Source organism: Gossypium hirsutum, chromosome A03 (assembly GCF_007990345.1).
Source record: "Gossypium hirsutum isolate 1008001.06 chromosome A03, Gossypium_hirsutum_v2.1, whole genome shotgun sequence".
Lineage (NCBI taxonomy): Eukaryota > Viridiplantae > Streptophyta > Magnoliopsida > Malvales > Malvaceae > Gossypium > Gossypium hirsutum.
The window spans coordinates 60,550,063-60,571,920 of record NC_053426.1 but is presented as its reverse complement, the minus strand read 5'-3'; positions in this window follow the sequence as shown (position 1 = coordinate 60,571,920).

Here is a 21,858-nt window from a genome sequence, read left to right as displayed (position 1 = left end):
TAGGGGTGTTACATTTTATTAGTATCAAAGCTATGGTTTAGTCAGTTCTAGGACTACCATAGCATATGTGAATCTAGCTATACATGGCATATATTTGAATCTGTGATAGTGTGATGACTCCTGACATTGAAATGTGCTTTTATATAGCAAATGGATCCCGATAGAGCTGTAGCTGACGATGTTGAAAGTAATGCGCTTGCTCCCGTGCAAGGGACGGTGCAAGCTGATTCTAGACCCGCTACGAGTAGTCATGATGGTGAGGCTAAGCAAGCCTTTTATCAAATGATGAATGAATGGTTCACCCAATATATTAGAGCTAATCCGACTGTACAACAACCTGCACCCTTGGTTAATCCTCCTCAAACTTCTGATATGCCACGAGTGAATCTGGTATAGTTGAGTAGACCACCAGTTGATAAGATTAGAAAGTATGGAGGTGAAGAGTTCCGAGCTACAACAAATGATGATGCTAAAAGAGCTGAATTCTGGTTAGAGAATACAATATGAGTGTTTGATGAAATGTCATTGAATCCTGAAGAATGTGAGAAATGTGCCGTTTCACTTCTGAGAGATACGGCATACCATTGGTGGAAAACCTTAATAACTGTTGTTTTGAGAGAACGAGTTACGTGGGATTTCTTCCAAGCTGAATTTTGGAAGAAATATATCAGTCAAAGATTCATCGATCAGAAACGCAAAGAGTTTCTCGAGCTTAAACAAGGCCGTGTGTTTGTCACTGAATACGAACGTGAGTTTGTGAGATTGAGTAAGTATGCTCGACAATGTGTATCGAATGAAGCAATAATGTGCAAAAGGTTTGAAGATGGACTAAATGAAGATATTCATTTGTTAGTTGGGATTTTGGAGATTAAAGAAATGGTAGTGCTCGTTCAGCGAGCTTGTAAAACTGAAGAAATAAGTAAAGAGAAAAGAAAAGTTGATTTTGAAGCTAGAGATGCTAGAATGAGATCTTTGGGCAGAGCATTTCAATCTGAGTCAAAGAAATTCTGAGATGATAGAACCTGTTCAAAGACTGATGTAAAATATTTGAACCTAGATCGAGCTAGATTGCACTCGAATTCCAGAGCTCCTGTTACTTCTACTGCAAGTGTTGGAAATGTTCGATCTGAAAAACCTGAATGTAAACACTGTGGTAAAATACATCTTGGAAATTTTAGATTAAATGACCGAGCTTGTTTTCGATGCGGATCTCTGGATCATTTTGTAAGAGATTGTTCTGAACCTGTTGAGCAAGAGGATTATAGAATCTGAGACCGAGTAACACCTCAGTTAGAGGTAGACCTTCTAGAAATTTGAGAAATACAAGTGGTGGTCAAAGAACTGTTGGGGATACTACTATTAGATCTGATGGCAGAGCACCTGCCAGAGCCTATGTTATCCGAGCTCGTGAGGAAACTTCATCACCAGATGTGATTACTGGTATTTTTACTCTTTATGATACTTCTGTGATTGCATTGATAGACCCTAGATCAACGCATTCTTATATCTGTATGAATTTAGTATACAGTAAGACTTTTCCTGTAAAGTCTATTGAATTCGTAATTAGAGTATCGAACCCTTTAGGCAAAAGTGTCCTGGTTAATAAAGTCTGCAAGAATTGCCCGTTAATGATTTGAGATGTTTGTTTTCCTTCTGATTTGATGCTTTTTCCTTTTGACAAATTTGATATAATTCTAGGAATGGATTGGTTAACTCTACATGATGCTATTGTGAATTGTAAATGAAAAGTCATTGATTTAAGGTATAAGAATGATGAAATAATTCGATTTGAGTCTAGTGATTTGAATGGACTACCAACTGTGGTATGTGTAATGAAAATACGGAAATATGTGAAGAAAGGTTGTGAAACCTACTTAGCTTAGGTGTTAGATTCGAAAGTGAATGATAAGAAAGTTGAATCAGTGCCTGTTGTTTGTGACTTTTCCGATGTGTTTCTTGAAGAACTACCTAGTTTGCCTCAGATTCGAGAAGTCGAGTTTGGCATTGAATTAGTACCTGGTAGTACTCCGATATCGATAGCTCCTTATAGAACGGCTCCGGCCGAATTAAAGGAATTGAAATATCAGTTACAGGAATTGACTGATCGAGGGTTTGCTAGACCGAGCTTTTCACCATGGGGTGCTCTGATTTTATTTGTGAAAAAGAAAGATGGCACAATGAGAATGTGTATTGATTACCGTCAACTTAATAAAGTGACTGTAAAGAACAAATACCCTCTGCCTAGAATTGACGATTTATTTGATCAGTTGAAAGGTGCTACTGTGTTTTCAAAGATAGATCTGAGATCAGGTTATTATCAGTTGCGAGTAAAGGACTCTGACATTCCGAAAACTGCTTTCAGAATGAGGTACGTACATTATGAATTTTTAGTTATGCCTTTTGGTTTAACAAATGCACCTGTTGTTTTTATGGATTTGATGAATAGAATTTTTAGACCGTATATAGAACAATTTGTTGTTGTATCCATTGATGATATATTGATTTATTCACTTGATGAATCTGAACATTCAGAACATCTGATAATAGTATTACAGATTTTGAAAGATAAACAGTTGTATGCGAAATTCAGTAAATGTGAGTTCTGGTTGCGAGAAGTTGGTTTTCTGGGTCATATTGTATTAGCTTCTAGTATCCGAGTTGATCCGAGTAAGATTTCAGCTATTCTAGATTGGAAGCCTCCGAGGAATGTATCTGAAGTCCGCAGTTTTCTGGGACTTGCCGGTTACTACAGGCGATTTGTAAAATATTTCTCTGTGATAGCAACTCCGTTAACAAAATTGCTCCAGAAAGATGAAAAATTTGAGTGGTCTGAAAAGTGTCAGAACAGCTTCAATCAGTTAAAAGCTCTGTTAACTAAAGCTCCGGTACTGGTACAACCTGAGTCAGGTAAAGAATTCGTTGTTTACAGCGATGCTTTGTTGAATGGACTCGGTTGTGTTTTCATACAAGAAGGAAAAGTTGTTTCTTATGCTTCGAGATAATTAAACTCGCATGAGAAGAACTATCTAACACAACCTTAAGTTAGCGGTATTGTGTTTGCTTTAAAGATCTGGTGTCACTATCTGTTTGGTGAGAAATGTCGCATGTTTTTTTATCATAAAAGTCTGAAATATTTAATGACGTAAAAAGATTTGAATTTACGATAGAGAAGATGGTTAGAACTGCTAAAAGACTACGAACTTGTGATTGATTATCACCCGGGAAAAGTAAATGTGGTTGCTGATGCTTTGAGTCGAAAATCGTTATTTGCAATGAATGCTCATTTAGTTCGTTCTGATAATGGTTCAGTTTTAGCTGAATTAAAAGCGAGACCTTTTTTTTACAATAGATTATTGAAGCTTAGAAGGTTGATAATAAAATTATGGCTAAACGAACTCAATGTAATTTTGATTCTGATTCTGAATTTCGAATAGATGATGATGATTGTCTGAGGTTCAGAAATAGACTTTGTGTTCCAAGAAATCTGGATTTCATACAAAAAATTTTGAGTGAAGCTCACAGTAGTAGATTTTCTATACATCCGGGAAGTACAAAAATGTATAATGATTTGAAACAACTATACTGGTGCCCAGGAATGAAAAGAGATATTTCTAACTTTGTTTCAAGATGTTTTATTTGTCAGCAAGTTAAAGCTGACGCAAAAAGATTTGAATTTACGATAGAGAAGATGGTTAGAACTATTAAAAGACTACGAACTTGTGATTGATTATTTCCCAGGAAAAGTAAATGTGGTTGCCAATGCTTTGAGTCGGAAATTGTTATTTGCAATGAATGCTCATTTAGTTCTGTCTGATAATGGTTCAGTTTTAGCTGAATTAAAAGCGAGACCTTTTTTTTACAACAGATTATTGAAGCTTAGAAGGTTGATAATAAAATTATGGCTAAACGAACTCAATGTAATTTTGATTCTGATTCTGAATTTCGAATAGATGATGATGATTGTATGAGGTTCAGAAATAGACTTTGTGTTCCAAGAAATCTGGATTTGATACAAACAATTTTGAGTGAAGCTCACAGTAGTAGATTTTCTGTACATCCGGGAAGTACAAAAATGTATAATGATTTGAAACAACTATACTGGTGGCCGGGAATGAAAAGAGATATTTCTGACTTCGTTTCAAGATGTTTAATTTGTCAGCAAGTTAAAGCTGAACATCAGGTGCCATCTGGGTTATTACAATCGATTATGATTCTAGAGTGGAAATGGGATCGAGTGACCATGGATTTTGTTTTGGGTTTACCTCTGTCTCCGAGAAAGAAAGATGCAATCTGGGTTGTAGTTGACAGATTGACAAAGTCAGCTCATTTTATTCCAGTACAATCTGATTTCTCACTCGATAAGATAGCTGAGTTGTATATTTCTGATATTGTAAGATTGCATGGTGTGCCATTGTCGAGAGTGCCAGATAGAGACCCGAGACTTATGTCGCGATTTTGGAAGAAATTGCAAGATGCTCTGGGTACTAAATTGCATTTTAGCACCGCTTTTCATCTGCAAATAGATGGTCAATCAAAACGGATTATTTAGATACTCGAGGATATGTTGAGATGTTGCATTCTTGAGTTTGAAGGTGTGTGGGAGCAATATCTACCTTTGATTGAATTCGCTTATAATAATAGCTTTCAATCAAGCATCAAAATGGCACTGTACGAAGCCTTATATGGTAGAAAGTGTAGAACTCCGTTATATTGGTCTGAGCTCAGTGAGAATAAGATTTACTGTATTGATTTGATAAAAGAAACTGAACAGAAGGTCACAATCATCCGAGATAGTCTGAAAGTTGCCTATGATCGTTAGAAATCTTATGTAGATTTAAAACGAAAAGATATCGAATATGAGATCAGTGATAAAGTGTTTCTGAAAGTGTCTCCATGGAAGAAACTATTCTGATTTGGTAAAAAGGGGAAGTTGAGTCTGAGATCCGAGGTTCATTGGACCGTATGAAATCATCAAGCGAGTTAGACCAGTTACTTATAGATTGAGGCTACCATCTAAGTTAGAAAAGATACATAATGTATTTCACGTATCGATGTTTCGACGGTATAGATCTGATCCATCCCATGTGATATCCCCTTCTGCAATTGAGATTCAATTTGATATGACTTACGAAGAAAAGCCGATCCGTATTTTAGCTCGCGAGATTAAAGAGTTACGAAATAAGAAAATTTCTCTAGTTAAAGTGATGTGTAGTTAAAGTGATGTGGCATCGACACGGAGTAAAAGAGGCTACGTGGGAGCCTGAGGATGCAATGAGACAACAATATCTGAATCTGTTTAATGGTAGGATTTCAGGGACGAAAATCCCTAACGGGGGAGAATTGTAACAGTCTGGTTTTGACCCTAGTCGAAATAGTGGTTTCGAGACCACAAATTTGAGTCCAAAAAATATTTTAATATTATTTTCTGTGTCTGCGATATGTGAATTTATATCTGCGAAATTTCTATGATTTAATTTGTCTGTTTTTGTGCTTAATTATGAAAAAGGACTTAATCGCAGTGAATGCAAAAGTAGCTTTCTATTTGCTTAAGTGCCTAATTGATTTGTCTTGTTAAATATGAGGTCTTTAAGATGCAATTAGACCATTGTTATATGGTATGGACAATTATGGACATTAGTGGATGGAAATTAATGTTTTATTAACAAGGCTAAAATGGTAAAAAGTGTATAAATGATATATTAAATAAAAATAAACATGAAATGTGTCTATAATAGGTTGTTCTTGCCGAAAATCAAAGGAAAAAGAAAGATATAAGCTTATTTAGGGCTCGGACCTTGTTCATCTTGATTAAGGTATGAATTTTCGACCGTTATTGATAATTTCTACGTTTCTTTGATTGTTGTTTCGTGTTCTTCAAAGCCCATATCTGAATTTATGTTTCTGTTAAAGATTTCATGAAATGCCATTGTCGATATCATGAGTTTTGTGATGTTTTTGAATGAATCCTAAAGGCTTGGTAGATGATTTATAAGTTTTGTCCTTGAATTTTGATGAAATAGAGCTATTTGGGCTAATTTGTGAAAATGAGGTTTTAAAGGAGTAAATCGTGAATTAAATATGTTATTTGGGCTTGTATGGAAGCCATGTATATTCAGCCAAGCTATAGTCTTTGTGAATTTTTGCATATTTGTGATTATGTGAAAAATGGACTAAATTGTTAAAGTGTGAAAATGTAAGGGCTAAAATGAAAAGTGCCCTAAATATGTGTTCATGGATTATTTTGAGTGAAATGAATGATTGAATGATTGAATGGTTGAATTTGAATTGTATTAGATCAAGAACAAAGAAAATTAGACTTAGATCGAGGGAAGTCCAAAATAGTTGAATAGTCGACTCGTTCCGTCTGAAATCCGTACGAGGTAAGTCAAATTACAATTACGTGTTAAACTGATTAAATTCAGTATATACAAACTTTAATTTGTATTGATGGCCTTGAGAGCCTGATGAATACCTTTTGAGTAATTTTTTTTAAATGTTGGTATCTGAAAAGCTTTGTATACTTCTAAAGGAACATTGACAACTATCTGAGATATCGTATAAGACCGTGTTTGGGACACCGACCTCGATTTAGATTTACATATAAGACCATGTATGGGACATTGGCATCGTATCTGGTTTCATATAAGACCCTGTCTGGGACAGAGGCATCGATATTGAATTACATGTAAGATCACGTCTAGGACGTCGGTGTTGTACTTGTTTATGAGTATCTCTATCATTTCTGAACCGTTTGATGAAAGAGTACAAAATTTGAGAATGCGTTTATGAAATGTAAAACCTATACAGGTATGTATGAATCGTACCAGAAATTCTGAATATGAAAGACTTTATATTTGTGAAATATGTATGGAATTTGGAAATGAAGCATGATATAAATGCAAACAAAGGAGCACGATTAAGCTTATGAATTATTCTATGAAATGGCTATGAATCTTTATGGTTGAATTGTACTTACATGCTTTAGTAGTTAAACCAATTGTATTTGGCTTACTAAGCCTTTGTAGCTTACTCTGTGTGTTTACAGTTTTTTTTACAGTTATTGCAGCTACTGAAGGCTCAGGGATAGTCGAGGATTGTCACCACACTATCGATCTCATTTTGGTACTTTTGAAAGTGTACATATTTTAAAGTATGGCATGTATAGGCTAGAAGGTCTACGTATATAAGTTTTGATGTGTATATGTTATGCCATGGGAGTTTGGCTAACAAATGAAATGTTGTATATAGTTTTGGTATTTAGTTGATGGTGCCAAATGATGTATGGTTTAAGTGTTTTACGAGATAATATGTTTTTGTGATAGTGAAGCATGTTTTAAGCATGGAATTGGCTGGAAATTTTGGTATGAATGGTGTATATTATTGCTTGTAGGATTGGACCCAAAAAGGGGTGGCAAATTTGACTTAAACCTGCTTGGTGCCACACGGTCAGGGGACACGGGTGTGCCTTGTGGCCGTGTAAGAAAAGCAGTATTCTCCCAAGAACCACATGGTCTTGACACACGGGCGTGTCATATGGCTGTGGGCTATGGTCAGTAGCTAGCTAAGTATCATACGACTATAGCACACAGGCGTGCCTATTGGCCGTGTGAAAAAGTCAGTATTGGACCTAATTTTGGCACGACTAATTCACATAGGTGTGTCTAGTGCCTGTGTAACACCCCAAACCCGGCCCAGACATTACAACCGAATCCAGCGTGTCACATTGAAGCGTTACTAGAAAAGTCATGTATTATCTAAAGTCTTTCTAGTGTTTAAAGAATATCTTCGTTAAAGATTAAAGTGAATAGAAGCTGTGCACCAGGTAGGATGCCAGAGAAAAGGAGGTGAGTCAATTAGACTGCTTAAGTACCCAGCTCTTCACGGATCCAATCCTAGACATGCACAAAACCATTGGCACACTTTAACTGAGTGATTGTTTAGGGAAAACCAATTTCTTTAAAACCATTAGAAAAGGTTATAAATTTTGAAAATGTTTTCGTTGCGTAAGAATAGTTATTTACCCCCGAGGGGCGTAATCGTAAACTTACCCCTTCTGGGGTATTACGGTAATTCTACCTTATAGAGGTATTTTAGTAATTTTATCAGTCTTTTTAGGGTTTCATGCTTATTACAGTTATTAACGTATTAATAGAAACACTTACTGAGCATTTTTACCGAATTGGGCCCGTTGGCCCATTAACCCCATTAAGCCCAAATGTACTGAAGTGCACAAAATTGCGCACTCTGCGGTCTTACCATTGAAGTTACCAAAATTATCAATACAAACAATCCCACAAGCGTTCGCACGCTCGCAAGTTCTCGAAATGCCGGCTTTTCGACATTTTGACTTTTCGGCTTTCGCCGATCTAGTCTACTAGTGGGTGTCTTTTACACACCTGATTTGCGACAACTGCTACTGAAATCTCCCAAATATCCTACAATTGATCACTAGACATATCATCTCCAAAGTATAATGGCAAACATCATAAACTTACTTACCATAATCGGCCATCAATACATATGGCCCTTGAGATCCTACCTTTACCAAACTAGTGACTAGATCTCGATCTAGTCATTCCACTTGTCCAAGCCTTCAATCAGCAGCCTCTTGATCACACAAACACCAAGACAAATCAATTGTTACAACCCTTAGAGCCTTAAGCTCCATTCGACAGCCTCCCTATGCTTTTAGGGATTTCAGCTTTTTTAAAACCCGAAATAAAGAATAGATCTGAATACTTAACACAGGTTCTTTCAACCAAAACGATTCCACTTCAGTTTCTACTCAGATCTGATGCAGATCCAGCCCTTAAACATTTTCAGAAATCGAATCTTAGAGATCTAAAGATTCGGCTATATGTCCCTAAAAACTATGGTGTTTTCGGCTTTTGGAACTGTGAAGAGGAAGATGATTTGGTATAGTGGTTTTACAGTGGTATTGCTGACAGGGTTTAAGGTTTAGAGGATGTGAAAATCGGCCAAAAGAAATGAAGAAAATAGGAGGATTTTGACTAGAAGAAATCGACACAAGAAACAACTTTCGGCATTTCGACTTTTATGGCAATCGGCTATAGAGGTTTAGAAAAGAATGGGAATGAAAGAGGAGATGGGTAGAACGGTAGGAATGTTTCGGCTAGAGAACAAAAGAAGGAGAAAAGAAAATAGAAGAAGAGAGGAGAAGAGAAGGAAGAATTCATCACTCAGGAGATCTAACTTTGCATTTTTCGGCTTTTTGAGATGCTGAGAAGAGAATAGAATAAAAGGGAAGGCTCTAGGTGGCTAACCCTAATTCGGGAAAACATAAAGAAAATAAAGCATGCCCTAATGGCCATTCAGACCCACAGCCCAACCTTCCTAAAGCCCTAACCGAATTTCCACTTAAGCTTTATCACATGCCCGGCACATGCATAAAAAAAAATAAAAGTAACAATACGCTTACCTTGTGACTTGAACTCTGGCTCCCCCTAAAAATCCACACGTCACTCCCCAAACACCTAGGTGGCGCCACATGCCACTTTACCATAAATCTTTTTGTGTCTTATTTTACCACCTCAACTTTAAAAGCCCTTATCGCCAGAACCCTCTCTCCCAAAATTAAAATTCAAGAATTGCCTCGAATTAAATTTACTCTTGGGCCTTTTTTTCCCACGCCATAAACCCTTCGTAATTTATTTAATTACTAAACTAAACATACAAAATAATAATAACATCCAAATTATTCGAGCCGTTTTCCACCCCAACCCAGACTCAAGGCCCAAAAATCGAGGTGTTACAACTCTACTCCCCTTAAAGAAATTTGGTCCTCTAAATTTTCAAACTATCAACTAACTGTATTACTCAAGTCAAACCACTATGCTTCTGCTGTGCACTCTAATTAAAAATAATTCTTAGTACGACCCAGAATATCTAATTGCCAAAGTAAAGAAACATCTATCAAGTACGCATACAACTCGTAACACACACTTAAATAAAATAAGCTTCGCAATCCTGAGTCGATGCTCATTGGACCCACATCTAAAGCATGCTTCTGTCTTCCTATGGCATTCACCCGGATAATGCCCGTTGCAGTTCTTGCAGGTTGGAAAGTTTGGTCGTGTCTTAACATGTTTTACAAAACGAGGCACCCTGCTTGAAGTGTTTCCCTAATTTCTTTAACCTTGGTCTCCACTACTTCTTCTACCATTTTCCTTACTAACTCAGCCAGTGCCTCTATCCCAAGCTTCGAGTTACCGCTACCCGAACTTAGCAAACTTCGCTTACCCTCAGAATCCATATCAACACTCTACATTATCAGCATGCATAACAATAACTACCAAGATCTTGATTCAAAATTTTTAGTATGTATACAGATGTCCTATGCATAAAGAGTATTTCAAAGTTCTTGTTTTCGCAGTATTGTATCCTAGCTACAGTCTCAGTCTTCTAAAGCACCCTGCTTTCCTTATTGTCTCAGTTTCTACAGTTTTAGTGTTACCCTAACTACAGAATCATAGTAGGGTCTCAGTACTATCTATAGTAGTATAACAATATTTCAGTACAGTACAGAATAAAAATACTTATAGACTTGGTGCCGGGGATTTAGTGTGCCACTTCTTCGGTTATTAAATTTCAGAAACCCAGAAAAACTTAAAACGTTTTAAGATTGAACCTTAAAACATGTATACCTTGTAAAATATCTTTGAAAAGAATTTTCCAAAACCGTTTCCAAAATACCCTTCTTGGGCCTAAGTTTAGCAAAGTTTTTTGAAAAACTTTTTGGACCCTGATCCACAACCGAGTTGTTGCAACCGGGCTCTGATACCACTAAATGTAACACCCTCAACCCGGCCCAGACGTTACGACCGAATTCGGTGTGTCACATTGAAGCGTTACTAGAAAAGTCATGTTTTATCTAAAGTCTTTCATAGTGTTTAAAGAATATCTTCGTTAAAGATTAAAGTGAATGGAAGCTGTGCACCAGGTAGGATGCCAGAAAAGAGGAGGTGAGTCAATTAGGCTGCTTAAGTACCCAGCTCTTCACGGATCTAATCCTAGACATGCACACAACCATTGCCACACTTTAACTGAGTGATTGTTTAGGGAAAACCAATTCATTTAAAACCATTTGAAAAGGTTATTAATTTTGAAAACATTTTCGTTGCGGAAGCCTTGCTTTGTTATCGGGATATTTTAAAATCAAGTAACCTTTTTAAAACGCGCCCAAGAACTATTCAATTTCAAACAGTTAAACCAATATCATATCTAAGCTAACAAAACATACTAAAAACAACTAAAAATAATTAAAGAAGCCTTATTACAAATTAAAACCCAAAAACATAAAGGAAATAATCTAAAATAAAAGTGAATTTATAAACACTTATTTTAAACAGTCCACATGGCCACTTTGAATCCCTCCAGCTCCAAGTCCACCGATCTAAGGCTCACCTGCACAGATGGGAAAGAGGGGGTGAGTTTGGAAAACTCAGTGTGCAAAGTATCCCAACTAGAGCCCAAATCAGTTCAAGCTTTACTGGGCCTAAGCCCTATTCAGAAATCAGAGTTAACTAGTCCTTAGCCCATATCAATATCAATCTGGGCCATAGCCCCTTGCAATATCAGAGTATACTGGGCCTATCCCATATCAGTATCAATCTGGGCCGTAGCCCTATAACAAGTCAAGATATATTGGGCCTTGCCCATATCAACACAGTTGGCCCATAACAAAACAGTCTCATATGATTAATGCACGATAACCCCATCCAACCCTACACTTGCCTCCTTCCATCCCTACACTTCCTGTGGGGAATAAATCACCACGCCATCCCTACACTTACAGTGTTAGCACCGGTTGCGGCACTAACTATAATCCGCAGCAAAGCTGCTTATATCAGAATATGTGGCACAGCCACCAGAACGGGTTCTTCCTCCATAACAAAACCCAACCCTATGCAGTATGACATATGTGCAGAATATATATAATTAACAAGGCATGCTTCAGAAAGACATCCAGATTATAGCGTAAGAATAGTTATTTACCCCCGAGGGGCGTAATCGTAAACTTACCCCCTCAAGGGTATTACGGTAATTCTACCTTACAGAGGTATTTCAGTAATTTTATTAGTCTTTTTTGGGTTTCATGGTCATTACAGTTATTAACGTATTAATAGAAACACTTACCAAATATTTTTATCGAATTGGGCCCGTTGGCCTATTAACCTGATTTCGGCCCATTAAGCCCAAATATACCGAAGTGTACGAAATTGTGCACTTTGCAATCTTACCATTGAAGTACCAAAATTATCAATACAAACAATCCTATGAGCGTTCGCACGCTCGCAAGTTCTCAAAATGCCAGCTTTTCGGCATTTTTGCTTTTGCCTATCTAGTCTACTAGTGGGTGTCGTTTACACACCTGATTTGCGACAACTACTACCGAAATCTCTCACGATATCCTAAAATCGGTCACTAGACATATCAGATCCAAAGAATAATGGCAAACATCATAAACTTACTTACCATAATCGGCCATCAATACATATGGCCCTTGAGATTCTACCTTTGCCAAAACTAGTGACTAGATCTCGATCTAGTCGTTCCACTTGTCCAAGCCTTCGATCAGCAACCTCTTGATATCACTAACACCAAGAAAAATCAATTGTTACAACCCTTAGAGCCTTAAGCTCCATTCGACAACCTCCCTATGCCTTTAGTGATTTCGGCTTTTCTAAAACCCGAAAAAAATAGATTTGAATACTTAACAAAGGTTCTTTCAACCAAAATTTTTCCACTTTAGTTTCTACTCAGATCTGATGTAGATCCAACCCTTAAACAATTGCAGAAATCAAATCTTAGAGATCTAAAGATTCGGCTATATGTCCCTAAAAACTATGGTGTTTTCGACTTTTGAAATGTGAAGAGGAAGATGATTTGGTATGGTGGTTTTGCAGTGGTCTTGCCAACAAGGGTTGAGGTTTAGAGGATGTGAAAATTTGCCAAAAGAGATGAAGAAAATAGGAGGATTTTGACTAGAAGAAATTGGCACAAGAAACAACTTTCGGGATTTTGACTTTTATGGCAATCGGCTATAGAGGTTTAGAAAAGAATGGGAATGAAAGAGGAGATTGGTAGAATGGTAGGAATGTTTCGACTAGAGAAGAAAAGAAGGAGAAAAAAAATAGAAGAAGAGAGGAGAAGAGAAGGAAGAATTCGACACTCAAGAGATCTAACTTTGCGTTTTTCGGCTTTTTGAGATACTAAAAAGAGAATAGAATGGAAGGGAAGGCTCTAGGTGGCTAACCCTAATTCGGCAAAACAAAAAGAAAATAAAGCTTGCCCTAATGGCCATTCAGACCCACGGCCCAACCTTCCTAAAGCCCTAATCGAGTTTCCACTTAAGCTCTATCACATGCCCGACACATGCATAAAAAAAATAAAAGTAACAATACGCTTACCTTGTGACTTGAACTCTGGCTCCCCCTAAACATCCACACGTCACTCCTCAAACACCTAGGTGGTGCCGCATGCCACTTTACCACAGATCTTTTTGTGTCCTATTTTACCACCTCAACTTGAAAAGCCCATATCTTCACAACCCTCTCTCCCAAAATTAAAATTCAGGAATTGCCTCGAATTAAATTTACTCTTGGGCCTTTTTTCCCACACCATAAACCCTTCGTAATTTATTTAATTACTAAACTAAACATACGAAATAATAATAATAACATCCAAATTATTCGGGCCATTTTCCACCCGAACCCAGACTCAAGGCCCAATACTTCCAAGCCCAAAAATCGGGGCATTACAGCCTGTGTGTAACACACAGCCTAGTCGCACGGGCGTGTGACTTTAACAGTTTGAAAGAATTGGTTAGTTCTGAAAATTCTGAATAGGTTCGGTTTACTTCTGACCTTTCCTTTAATGTATGTTTTAGGTGTCGTAGACTATATTTAGAGATGATTGCTTATGAAATGATGTTAAATAATATCTATGATTCTGAATTGGTTCAAAATGTTCTGTTTGTTTGGTAATGTCTCGTAACCCTAATTCAATGTCAGTTACGGGTTAGGGGTGTTACAACGACGGTGTCTGCAAGTATATGGGTCAAATTTTAATATAGTTAGTATAACAAAATACTTAGAAGTATTCCGAGGATCGTACCCAAGGGAGGAAAATTATGAAAACTTTTTTACAATAACAAGTCTATGTAGTAGTAATTAATCCCTATATTACGATAAATCATTAATCTAATAAATAATGAAAATAAATGAATATGAAAAATAAAAGAATGATAAAAATCAATAAACCAATCAGAAAGATTAACTCGATTCAAGGTTTGTAACTAACTTTGAACTAGAGTTTTAGGATTGATTAGCTATTAATTAACCAATTATTACATCTTAACCTCTAATTAATTATTTTATTGGTTGATACTCGCTTATCTCCCGAACTCACTTTCCCAACTAGGATAAAGTACGATTTACTTGGTTTGACTTATCTCCCAACCTCGTCTATCTTATGTTAACTTATTAGGGTTGTCACTCCTAACAATTTAAGAACACACAATTTATATAAACTAATTCCTCTTAAGAAACCCTAAATCCTCCATTAATCACATCCTTATCCACTCATTAATCTCCTCTAAGGGATTTTCCACTCATGTTATTCATAATCTTAATCTCAGTTGAACAAATCATGTGAAGAACACAATTGATTCGAAAAAAGAGAAAAGAATTGACTAAATATGGATTTGATCTTGAATGGGGAACAGAGTAGAAAATCAATTTGTTGGAATAAAGAATTAAATTGAATACAAAAGAAAATAAACTGAAATACCTGAATTATATAAATAAACCCTTGGATGAAAACTAATTCCAAGAGGAAAAATAACTAAGTTATGAAAAACCGAAGAAAAATTAATCTAATCCTACTCCTAAACTACTAGGGTTTTTGAGTGTGTCTAGGATGACTTAGTTACATCAAAGCCCTAATGTATTATTTATATAAGTGTTCATAGCCCAAATTACTTGGGTAATACATTGACCTGTGTCACAACATAGCATGTCTATGGCGCAACATGGCACACAATGTCACACTCAAAATCTGGCAGGTCCAAGGTTTTGTAGTGGAATAATTTGGTTGGTGAAGTGTAATTCGCCAGGTTACTTCTCTTAGTGAAGACGAGTAGGCATATAATAAACGTTGTGCAAAATGTGAAGATTCTGTTTTAGGTTATTCTTCTATGTAAAGAGAAATATATTGTTAAAGTATAAAGATAATTAAGGTATAAGTTACGACCTAAGATATAATACACCTTTTTTATCTAAAACACTATGCTAGTTGGGTTTTAAGGTGAATTGGTTAGGGGGACTAACTGGCCAAATATCATTATTTCAAGATTCTTATTTATTTTTCTCTCAAAATAGGTAGGCCATTAGGAGAGAAAAATTATGGATTCACGTAACACTTGTTAAGTTTCAATAAGTTAAGTGAGTTATATATATGGGTGATAATGATTTGGAGGGAAGTTCTTCTTCCTTCAATAGTACTCTCTATTCATTTTCTAAATCTAAATGTGATCTTTTCTTTTGGAGCTAGAAGCAAAGATTTTTGGATTAATCATTCGTTGTTCCATCTCTCGATAAGTATTACAACTTTTGCATATTAATTTTTTGAAAGAGTACGTTTGAAAGAGGTATATGAACAATAAGTTGTAAGTACAACATTTTGCATGGAGGTTATCAGTGATTGAGATGATAGTAATTTGTATGTAACAGAGTTTTAATGGTAATCATATGTTCTTTAAGAAGTTGTTGTTGTTGGTTCGTGAAGGATGTTTAAGTCTGGAACTTTGAACTACAGTGAATAAGTATCAGGTGAGTCTCTATCTTGACTTTTATATGTGGACTGTTTAAGTAGAAGTATATATTTAAAGGATGATGGTATCTATAATAGTTTGTAAATGTATAAGTAAAGTAAAGATGATATATGTGATATATGTATAAAGTTCTGTTGCAGCCAGTGAAAGTACCACTTTGGAAGTGAGAGAGGGTAACCATGGATTTTGTGAGTGGGTTACCCTTAACACCGTCGAAGAAGGACTCGATTTGGGTAATTATGGGTAGGTTGACCAAATCTGCTTATTTCATACCTATCCACACTGATTATTCACTTCAGAAGTTAGCCAAATTATATGTGGCAGAAATAGTGCGACTTCACGGAGTGCCAGTGTCGATTATTTCTGATCGAGATCCTAGATTCACATCTCGATTTTGGCAAAAGTTGCATGAGGCATTGGGTACGCAGTTGAACTTTAGTACAGCCTTTCATCCTCAGACTGATGGTCAGTCGGAAAGGGTTATTCAGATTCTAGAAGACATGTTGAGGGGATGCGTTATCGACTTTCGAGGCAGTTGGGAGGATTACTTACCGTTGGCAGAGTTTGAATACAACAACAGTTATCAGGCAAGTATTCGAATGGCTCCTTATGAGGCACTACATGGGCGAAGATGTCGTACACCTAGTTGTTGGACCGAGTTGGGTGAACGACAGGTTCTTGGACCTGAGTTGGTGGCAGATACTGAGGATAAGGTCAAGTTGATTAGAGATCGGTTGAAGGAAGCATCTTATAGACAGAAGTCATATGCAGATTTGAAGCGTGTAATATCTCGAATTAGGGCCTAATCGGAGTAGTGGTTTCGTGACCACAAATCCGAGATAGAAAAAATTATTTTATAATTATTTTTGATATTTATGATATGATTGCATGATTGTGTGAAAATTTCGTGATGAAATCCTATGCCTAAAGTGCTTAAATTGAAATTAGGGACTAAATCGAATAATTTGCAAAACTTGCATTCTAGGAGTTCTTAGTATGAAATTGTTTTGGAATATTAATGAGGGCTTAAATAGCAATTTGACCAATATCTAAGTCTATGGACAAAAATTGGACATGGATGGAATTTTTGGAAAGTTTAGTAGTAAAGGCATTTTCGTCATTTAGTTATTAAAATGAATTAAAAACAAAATTAAAAGCCAATTTTTGTCGATCTTCTTCATTAGGCCGAAATTTCAAGGGTTATCCATATTTAGAGTTTGTTTCAAGCTTCCAAGCTCTATAGTAAGTGATTCCAAGCCCCGTTTTTAATGTTCTTTACGTTTTTGGAATCCCAGTAGCTCGATTAAGCTTATGCTAGCAATAACTCAACCCAGGGTTCATATTTGGAAAAATACCCATAGGTGAAATTTGTGTATTTTGGTGTTTTATGATAGAATATGAGGTTTTAAATTATGTTAGACAACTTGTACTACTCGGTTTTAAGCGAAAACGAGTAAAAAGGCTTAATCGGTAAAAATACCTAATAGTCATAAGTACATGTTAGAGTGCGAATTTGATGTTGCCATAGAAGGGAAAATGATCAGCATGTCATAAAACATAAGAATAAGGGATGAAGTTTAATTCCCGAGCCTAGGGGAAAAAGTGTAATTATGCAAAAGTTTAGGGGCAAAAATGTAATTTTGCCAAAGTTCGTATTAAATGCTGTTTTGATGAATGTATGTATTAAATAAGATTAATTTGGCATTATAGATCAAGAGAAATGAGATTCAAGTTGCGATCGAGGAAAAAACAAAGTTTACGAAGAATAGGCTCGATTGCTAATAATTTTGTACCGAGGTAAGTTCATGTGTAAATGTAGTAACATAATTGTCATTTTAAGCAATTTAATGTTGTTTATATGATATGATGCTGATTATTATCATGAAATATTATGCTTTGTGGTTATTATTGAATAATATGTAATTATGTGAATTACTTAATGAGTATGAACTATCACCGAAGTATCGATTTCGATATTCCGTGGAAGACGGCAAAGATGTGTGATCGAGGAAAATGCCCGTTTGAACCTTGGGAATAGATTAGAATACAAGTGACATGTCACTAGGATGGTTGAGTTCCGAACTCGTTGAGTTGAGTCCGAGTTCGTGAGATGTAACTAGGCATCCGAGCTCGTTGAGTTGAGTTCGAGTTCACTTATGGATGCGAACGCCCGAGCTCATTGAGTTGAGTCTGAGTTCACTTATGGGCAGGTTACATGGTAGCTTGGCTACATAAGTTCCGCAGGCTATTGAGTTTGTCTAGCTGCGGGTATGGCTCTTATGTTCATGAGATTCGCGTATTCGAATTATATTACGATGTGTTCAACGGGTGAATCTTACGTAAATAAAAAGAAGGCCTAAAACGAAGGTGACATGTTGGTAAGTGTGGCAAATGAGAAAATTTGACAGGTATGTGCTTAAACCCTCGGGTTGAAAACTGGGTATGATGAAATCGTAGAAAGATATTAAATGTAAATGAAACATGAATGTCTTGGTGTTGTTTATGCAAATGATGTTTTATGTGAGATTGTGTGATTATGTTACTTGTTATTTGCATGTGAACTTATGAAGCATTTGTGCTTACTCCGTCCTTTCTTTCATTGTAGTTTTGACAAGCCGGCTTGAGAATCGGGATAGGTCGAAGACTCGTTCACACTATCCGAAGGCTTAAATTGGTAAAATGGCTTGTGTATTTTGAATGTGGCATGTATGGCAAAACACTCACTTTGTGTAATTGATCTTATGATATGGCTATGGTTTGGTAAGAAAAGGGTTTGTAAATGATTAGCCATTGGAATGGCCAATCTAAGTCATATTTGATGTTATGTATGTTTAAAATGCTATTTAGTCCATGAAAATCGTTAGTAAAGTGAAATTTGCCATAAAACAGAATCTGACAGCAGCAGTGATGTAAAGTTGAAAAATCACTAAAAATAGTAGAAATTGAATTAAATAATGAGTAAGTTATTAAATTGAAGCTTAATTTGTCTATTTTCATATGGATTGAACAAAACAGGTATATAAATTATATTTTATGAGATATTTGAATTTTTGTGAAATAGGGCCAGAGTGATTTCTAGATCCCCTATTCTGACTTTAAAAATTTATCATAAATTGTAAAAAAATAATTAGAAGTAATGCTTTAGCTGTAAAGATTCCTTATTGAGTCTAGTTTTAATAGAAATAAACTTCATATTCATTGAAATTCTTTACAGAGATATATCTAATTCGTAATATACAGAGGTCAGAGCAGTCGAACCCTGAAACATGGGAGACTTTAACTAATAAAATGTACTAATTTTATTGACCAAAAATTCTATTAAAAAATTAGTAAATATATATATGAGTCTAGTTTCAGGGAAAATTTATGGAATTGTATTTCGAGTTTCGGAACTCAAGATATGAATTTTTAAGCTACTGTGATGCAGATTGCTAGCTTGACTGGAAATTTTAAAAATAAATTGTTTGAGCTGTTTAGTAATGAATTAAGTCTATTAACACCTCGTGTTCGACTCTGGCGACGGTCTTGGGTATGGGGCGTTACAAATCGCAAGGAAATTGAGTACTCTATGGGTGATATGGTCTTCTTGAAGGTTTCACCTTGGAAGAAAATATTAAGGTTTGGGAGGAAAGGCAAGTTAAGTCCGCGGTTCATTAGGCTTTATCGGATTCTTAAGCGAGTGGGTCCAGTGGCTTATCAGTTGGAGGTGCCTCTAGAGTTGGATAGGATTCATGATGTCTTTCACGTCTCTATGTTAATGCGGTATCGTTCTGACCCTACTCATGTTGTGCCGGTTGCAGAGATCGAGGTACAAACAGAATTGACTTTTGAGGAAGAGCCTGTGCAGATTTTGGATCGAGATGTTAAGATTTTGAGGAGGAAATCAGTTCCACTAGTAAAGGTGCTGTGGCGTAATCATGGCAGAGAGGAAGCTACTTGGGAGCTAGAAGTGGCGATGCGTCAACAATATCCTCATCTGTTTGATTCAGGTAAAATTTCGAGGATGAAATTTCTTTAAGGAGGGTAGAGTTGTAACGCCCCAATTTTCGGGTTTTCTGTGTTTTTATGATTTTTAAAATTTGTGTATTTTGGTTGCTTATATATATATTTTAGTAGGTTAGTGGGCCTTTGGAAGGCCCAAACTTAAGTTAAATCCGTGGTAGTCTTCAGAATTTTAATTTTATGAACAGGTGATGCAATTGGCGTTTGTGCTTTTAAGAGTAAAGGTGTAAAAGATGACACAAAAATGAGTGTGGTGTAGTGGCAAGGTGGCGCCACTTAGGGCACGAGGAAGTGACGCCATAGAGGAAGCAAGGGGTCCAAGGTTCAAGTCTTGGCTCTTGCAATATATTTTGGTTTTTCTTTTCAATAAATCTGGAAGCAAGTAGGTGCGCTTTAAAGTTTAATGTGTTGGATTTATTACACAAATGAGTTGATGACCTAGTGGTGGTGGCGTGAGTCGGCATGTGAGAGGACTTTGGTTTGAATCCCTTGGCATGCAAAGGTTGATTATTTTGCTATGTTGGGACGGCAAGAGTTGGTGTTGGTTTTAAACTCTGGTGATGGAGGGATCCCACATCAGGAAGCTAACATAAGAGTAGATGGAGAGCTGGCTTTAAATAGAGCAAACCATGAGGAGAGTAGGCATACCCTTCTTGGTTGATCCCTTTCGCTTTGTGACGTGTTCATTTGGATTAGGCGTCATCTAGGAGTGTTTGGAGCGCGGATTAGTTGCAGTCTCCTAACAGGATTATCGCATGGGAGATATCGTCATCAATCGTCATCAACTAGGTGTGTAAACGACACCCTCCCTTAGACTGAATCGGTAAAAGCTGAAATACCGAAACGTTGGTATTTTGTGAACTCGCGAGCGTGCGAGCACTCGTGAGACAGTTGTTAATGAATATGGTGCATTTGGATGATTAGAGTGCAAAATGTGCATTTTCGTGCACAACGGTATTTTTGGGCTTAATGGGCCAAAAGCAGGCTAATGGGCCAACGGGCCCACTTTGGTAAAAAGATGAGGTAAGTACTTCTGATTACTTGGTAAACGTTAGAATGAGCATGAAACCTTAGCAATAGGTAATAATTACTGAAATACCCTTATGCATGCAAAATTACGATTTTACCCCTAGGGTTATTTTTTTCTAAAAAGCATGATGTTTTGTTTCTGTATACGTATGCCATGACATATTATTTCTGTTGAATGGCACATGGGTTTATATTGATAGAGGAAGCTTTCTGGTAGGCTCGCTACAATCTGGTGGCCTCGCCACATATATCTGTTCTGGTGACTACGTAACAATATCTGGCAGCCTCGTTGTGATCTGGTGGCTTCGCCACATATATATATGTATATATATATGTTGTGGTGGCCTAGCCACAATATCTGTATCTGGTGACTTCGTCACAATATCTAGCAGCCTCGCTGCAATTTCTGTGGTGTGTAGCGGTTGGGTAGGTCGAGTAGTCTCCCCACATGGTGTAAGGCTGGTACGGGGGTGTTATGGATGGCTCTGGGTTGTGATTTCTGCATTCATGATATATTTGTTCTGTATCTACTATGGGCCTATGGGTTTCATTCTGATTTCTATATTGGGCCAAGGCCCAGATAAGTCTAACTTTGAGGTTTGATCTGTTTTGGGCTATGGTTGGGTTATGTTACACACTGAGTTTACCGAACTCACCCTTTATTTTCATCTCTACAGGAAATCCCCAACCATGGTGGGCTTGGAGCTGTGAGGGATTCGGAGTGGCCACATCATCTGCAAAGTTGGTTTTTCGAAGTTAGTTTATTTTTATTATTTTTATATTCTGATTTAATTTTGGGTTTTAAGTTGTAATAAGGCCGCTATTTAAATTTCTTTTTCCACTATGGTTTTATTTTCTGATTATATTTATACTATGTCGAAAGTGCTAGTGTTAGGCTGCGCGGGTTTTTAAAATTAATGAATATTTTCCAAGACTCAAGAAGCACAACCAATGCATAGCCTAAAGATTGATAA